Source organism: Nycticebus coucang, chromosome 8, assembly GCF_027406575.1.
Source record: "Nycticebus coucang isolate mNycCou1 chromosome 8, mNycCou1.pri, whole genome shotgun sequence".
NCBI classification, from domain to species: Eukaryota; Metazoa; Chordata; class Mammalia; order Primates; family Lorisidae; genus Nycticebus; species Nycticebus coucang.
The window spans coordinates 103665078-103671788 of record NC_069787.1 but is presented as its reverse complement, the minus strand read 5'-3'; the positions used below and the strand labels follow the sequence as shown (position 1 = coordinate 103671788).

General features: G+C 37.4%; 1 pseudogene; it reads left to right on the top strand.

Moving 5' to 3' along the window:
• Positions 1–1061: 1061 nt before the first annotated feature.
• Positions 1062–2077, top strand: LOC128591416 (intraflagellar transport protein 22 homolog; annotated as a pseudogene).
• The last annotated feature ends 4634 nt before the right edge of the window (positions 2078–6711 follow it).

Below are 6711 nucleotides of genomic sequence, written 5' to 3'. Positions count from 1 at the left end.
CCTCACTACTCTTTTGTTGCTATCAAGAAAACCAAAAAATTATCATCAGCAAATTCCTGGAAGTAGACAAGGATAGTGCCAGAGTCGAGAAAACAAGAGAAACCACCAGTTTAAAAAAATTACAAAATCCAAATTTAAAGAGACTATAAAGTTTCAAGCTGTTGGTTAGCTGGCTACTTTTGAGTGACTCCTCTTTCCCTTCTCTGTACTCTAAAGTTTGAAAATGTTATTGCTGAGACACATCCTCCAAATATTAGCAGTATTTTTGTGGGACTAGTGATGTATTATAATAGAAATTAGAACTTAAAAGATTTTGAGGTTAGGATTTCTAATTGAACGTTTATTTTTCTTACATTTAATGCCAAAGGCCATCTCCTTGCATCCAGACAGCTGGGCCATCCAGCTCAGGTGAGTTTCTCCTTTTTTTCACAGTAGGGACAAGGTGATACCTACTGAAAGCCCCTTCAGTGCAGGATTTTTGCCTCAGGTGCTGTGAGTGCTATTGGCTAATAAATAGCCTTCAGCCATCAGCCCCTTCAGAGACTGTCTAATTTGTAGAGCTTAACCTCTTTCAAAGTCACAGTTGGCCATATCCAATGACTAAAAATGTAAAAAATAAAGGCCTGGTCCCTCAGCCCAACTTGGGAAAATTCTGGAGGGCTATTATCACTCCAGAACTTCCTTTGAGGGAGCCAACGCTGTTGTTGGGACAGCATCACAATTTTATTTCCCCCTCTGTCAATTCCTGCTTCCTTCCCCTTTCTTCAGCAGGAGTTATTCCAAGGGCACTTCCCAATAAATATCCTGTACACTAAACTCCCCCTTGGAGTCTGCTTCCTGGAGAAAATGACATGAGATATAAACTATTTCCATTAAAATAATTTTAAAAGACTATTTTTTTAGAGCAATTTTAGGTTCACAGCAAAATTAAGCAGAAAGTACAGAGATTTCCCATACATACCTACTCCCACATGGCCACAGACTCCCTTTCTATCAAAATCCTGCACCAAGGATGTGCTGGCTTGGGTAGACTGGTGTTGGGGTGAGCTCCCCAGAGGTTGATGACAGTGCTAAAGGCCGAGATCCTCTTTGTGGGGTCCTGTGAAGAGATGGAAATAGTGAAAGACCTGTTTTGGCTAACTTACTTTCTTTCTTTTTTGAGACAGAGTCTCACTGTGTTGCCCTGGGTAGAGTGCCATGGCGTTACAGCTCGCAGCAACTTCAAACTCTTGGGCTTTAAGCGATTCTCTTGCCTCAGCCTTCCAAGTAGCTGGGACTACAAGCGCTGACACAATGCCCAGTTATTTTTTGGTTGCAGTTGTCATTGTTGTTTGGCAGGCCTGGGCTGGATTCAAACCCACCAGCTCCAGTGTATGTGGCTGGCACCCTAGCTGCTGAGCTACAGGCGCTGAGCTTTGGCTAACTTTCTGACATAATGTTTTGATATCACTGAATATAACCCAACACAAGGAGTGAGGATTCTGGAATTTGAGAACCCACATGTTACCAGCAACAGCAAAGGCACAGGGTGTGAATATGAACTATGGGACTGCAGCAGGGTTACAAAGTTCGGGTTCAAGTCCTGCTGGTCATCCCTGATGAAAGACACCCATGGAGTGGTGATCATCTTCAATGCCAACATCCCAAGTCACCAGAACAGTGGTTCTCAACCTTCCTAATGCCGCGACCCATCAATACAGTTCCTCATGTTGTGGTGACCCCGAACCATAAAATTATTTTCATTGCTATAATTTTATGGTTGGGGTCACCACAACATGAGGAATTATATTAAAGGGTCGCAGCAAGAGTAAGGTTGAGAACCACAGCACCAGAAGAAAAGAGAAATGTGCTTTTCCTGCTTTGTCCAGCAGCAGTTCTTATAGGATACTCAAGGTCTATTAACTGCACATCACTGGAGGTGATAAAGGAAGACTATCCTTGTCACAAGCTGAAGCTGGTGCACTTGAATCTTGAGGATGACCCCGAGGAGATCTGTGTGGAATTCATAAAGTATTTAAAAATCTTAATCAACTCCATGTCTGAAAGCAGAGACAGGGAGATGTCAATTATTACCTAACTGGACTTCACCTGAAATTCCCACATCCAAATGAAATCAACATCTTTCTCAGTGCACATCTGAAATCACGTTCAGCTACTGATGTTTTCTTCTCTCTGTGGCTATAGAAGAAACTTTCCTGTCAGCTAAAAAGTACCAGTAAGCTAGGAAGATGAATCATATCATCTATTCTCTGTCCTTAATTCAGTTGAGAAAAATCCTATCATTGGATTCTGAATTCCTGACCCCAGACCATTCCAAAGCTGGAAATTTGAGGATTTTTTTTCCTTCACGTGTAAATAAAACTTGTAAAATTATCATAGTCCAATGAGGCAACAATAGTTTAATACATGTGTATTGGTTTGAATGTGATTTTCATTCTTTGATTTACTAAACAAATACCAACTGGTTGAGCATCTGCTATGTTGCAGCATACTTCTGACTACTGACCACATGTAGCATGAATAAGAAAGACAAAAATCCCTTCTCTCATGGAGTTTCCATTCTATTTTTCTAACTAATAGTAAGGTAGAGACAAAGACCTAAGTACTACATCTTGGATATGCAAAAAAAAAAAAAAAAAAGATTCTACATTTTCTATAATTGGTCTTAATCTCTTATGTTCCCCTAAAGGGGACCAGGGGTACTTAACAATGCTAAATGAAGGTAGAGTTGATCCTTCTTCATGGATTTTGTATTTGGGAATTTACCTACTCACTAAAATTTATTTGTAACCCCCAAATCAATGCTATGGCACTTTCTCAGTTATTTGGAGACATGCACAGAGTAGCAAAAAACTTGAATTGCCCAATGCACACATTCCCAGATGAAGTAAAACAAGAGATGTTCTGCCTTCTTGTTTCAGCGCTCATTCTGTAAACGAATGTCCTTTTCATCTACTTTGTGTCACATTTTCACATTTTTGTGTTTTTTCTTGGTGATTTTGTTGTTTAAAATGGCCCCCAAACATAGTGCTGAAGGCCTGTCTATTGTACCTACGTACAAGTGCCTTATGGAGAAAGTATGTGTTTTATTTATTTATTTTTATTTTTTTATTTTCACATAACATGTATTCATTAGGCTTCCACTTTTTGCCTTCACAAAATTAAAAGGGCTCAAAATTTAACAACCATAACAATGTTTAAGGTAGGGACCAGAAACAAAACCTCGCAAAGAATAAACGAAGACAAATACATTCAGAAAAGAAATCAGACAATTGTCAGAAAAGAAATCAGACAATTGCTGCAACAAAGTATTAAGCAATAATAATATTAGTAATGCAAAGAAAGTAACATTTACATTGTCAAATAAGAGTACATGTATTATAGAATGCTTTGACTCTGAGGTTCAGTATGGAGTCATCAATTAACTTCTTATTATTATTTTTTTCCCAAATATCAAAAACTAATATTTATAAATAAAAATAAAAGATAATTTCAAAAAACAGATCATGCCAAATCTTATAGACAATAGAAAAAGAAGAAATACTTCAAAATCATTCTACTTAATCTGGATACACCTGGTATTAAAATGAGAAAAAATATATTATTATAAAGGGGAAATTACAAACGTAATTCACTTATGAGGATGCAGTATCCTGTATCCTAAACAACATATTAACAAGTTGAAGTAAAAATTAATATTTAAGTAATGTACTTTAGTCAAAATCGAATCCAGTTTATGTGAGAATTAGTCACTATTTTTTCTTCTTTTTTTTTTCTTTTCCTTACCCTTACCTGCTCCCTCTTTCTCTGTCTGCTTGCTCCTTCCCCCATGCCCCACCATGTCATTAATTGTCATTAATTGTCCTCATATCATAGTTGAATAATAGGATTCATACTTCTCCATTTCTGTGATGCTTCACTAAGGATAATGTGTTCCACCTCCATCCAGGTTAGTACAAATGCTGCAAAATCTCCATTTTTTTTAAATAGCTGAATAATATTCAATAATATACATATACCACAGCTTGCCAATCCATTCCTGGGTTGAAGGGCATTTAGGCTGTTTCCACATTTTCGTGATTGTAAATTGGGCTGCAATAAACAGCCTAGTACAAATATCTTTATAATAAAAGGGTTTTTTTCCTTCTGGATAGATGCTCAGTAATGAGATTGCAGGATCAAACGGGAGGTCTAGGTTGAGTTCTTTGAGGTTTCTCCATACTTCTTTCCAAAAAGGTTGTATTAGTTTGTAGTCCCACCAACAGTGTAAAAGTGTTCCTTTCTCCCCATATCTGTGCCATCATCTGCAGTTTTGAGATTTTGTGATATACGCCCTTCTCGCTGGGGTTAAATAACATTACAGAGTGGTTTTAATTTGCATTTCTCTAATAATTAGGGATGATGAGCATTTTTTCATGTTTGCTGGTCATTCGTCTGTCTTCTTTAGAGAAGGTTCAGTTCATCTCTCTTCCCCATTGATGTATGGGATTGTTGGTTTTTTTCTTGTGGATTAATTGAAGTTCTGTATAGATCCTAGTTATTAAGCTTTTGTCTGATTCAAAATATGCAAATATCCTTTCCTATTGAGTAGGTTGTCTATTTGCCTTGGTTATGGTCTCCTTGGCTGTACAGATGCTTTTCAATTTAATTAAATCCCATTTGTTTATTGTTGCTGTTGTGCTATTGCCATAGCAGTCTTCTTCATAAAGTCTTTCCCCAGTTTGATATCTTCCAGTGTTTTCATTTTCTTTCTCTTTTTTTTTTGTGTGTGTGTGTATGTGTGTGTGTGTGGTTTTTGGCCAGGGCTGGGTTTGAACCTACCACCTCCGGCATATGGGGCAAGCACCCTACTCCTGTGAGCCACAGGTGCTGCCCCTCGTCCACTGTTTTTCCTATTCTTTCTTTGAGGATTTTTATTGTTTCATGCCTTAAATTTAAGTCCTTTATCCATCTTGAATCAACTTTTGTGAGTAGAGAAAGGTGTGGGTCCAGTTTCAGTCTTTTACATGTGGCTATCCAATTCTCCCAGCACCATTTATTGAATAGGGAGTCTTTCCCACAGTGGACCCTCTTGTTTGGTTTATCGAAGATTAGGTGGCTGTAAGTTTCTGGTTTCATTTCCTGGTTTTCTGTTCAATTCCAAATGTCTATGTCCCTATTTTTGTGCCAGTACCATGCTGTCTTGACCACTATGGCCTTGTAGTACAGCCTAAAATCTGGTATAGTGATACCCCGGCTTTGTTTTTATTACTAAGAACTGCCTTAGCTATATGGGTTTTTTTCTGGTTCCATACAAATGCAGAATCATTTTTTCCAAATTTTGAAAATAGGATTTTCGTATTTTAATAGGGATGGCGTTGAATTGGTAAATTGCTCTGGGAACTATAGACATTTTAACAATGTTGATTTTTCCCAGCCATGAGCATGGTATGTTCTTCCATTTGTTAAAGTCCTCTGCTATTTCCTTTCTTCAGGTTTCATAATTTTCTTTATAGAGGTCCTTCACCTCTTTTGTTAGGTATATTCCTAAGTATTTCATTTTCTATGGGGCTATTGTGAAGGGATTTGTGTCTTTACTTAACCTCTCTTCTTGGCTGTTGTTGGCATATACAAAAGCAACTGACTTGTGGACATTGATTTTATATCCTGAAACATTACTATATTTTTTCCAAGAGTCTTGTGGTTGAGTCATTAGGGTTCTCTAAGTATAAGATCATATTATCAGCGAAGAGGGAGAGTTTGACCTCCTCTGCTCCGATTTGGATGTCCTTTATTTTCTTGTCTAATTGTATTGGCTAGAACTTCTAGCACTATGTTGAATAGTAATAGTGACAGAGGACAACCTTGTCTGGTTCCAGTTCTAAGAGAAAAGCTTTCAGTTTTACTCCATTCAGTAAAATATTAGCTATGGGTTTGTCATAGATAGCTTCGATCACTTTAAGAAATGTGCCATCTATGCCTATACTCCTCAGTGTTCTAATTAGAAAAGGATGCTGGATTTTATTGAATGCTTTTTCTGCATTTATTGAGAGGATCATGTAGTCTTTGGTTTTACTTCTGTTGATACGGTGGATAATGTTTATAGACTTGCATATATTAAACCAGCCTTGCACCCCTGGGATAAAACCTACTTGATCATGATGTATGACTTTTTTGATGATAAGCTGTAATCTATTGGCTAGGATTTTGTTGAGAATTTTTGCATCTATATTCATTAGTGACATTGATTTGAAATTCTCCTTTTTAGTTGGGTCTTTTCCTGGTTTTGGTATCAAGGCGATGTTTGCTTCATAGAATGTGTTAGGGAAGATTCCTTCCTCCTCAATCTTTTGGAATACTTTCTGCAGTATAGGAATAAGCTCTTCTTTGAAGGTTTGATAAAATTCTGGTGTGAAGCCATCTGGACCAGGGCATTTTTTTGTTGGGAGATTTTTTATTGTTGCTTTGATCTCAGTGCTTGAAATTGGTCTGTTCAGGAGATCTATTTCATCTGGGCTAAGTCTAGGGAGGGGGTCTGATTCCAAATATTGATCCATTTCCTTCACATTGTCAAATTTCTGGGCATTAAGTTTCTGGTGGTATTCAGAGATAATCTCTTGTATGTCTGTGGCATCAATTGTTATTTCCCCTTTATCATTTCTGATTTAGATTACTAGAGATTTAACTTTTTTATTTCTAGTTAGACTGGCCAAAGTCTATTTTTATTTCAGA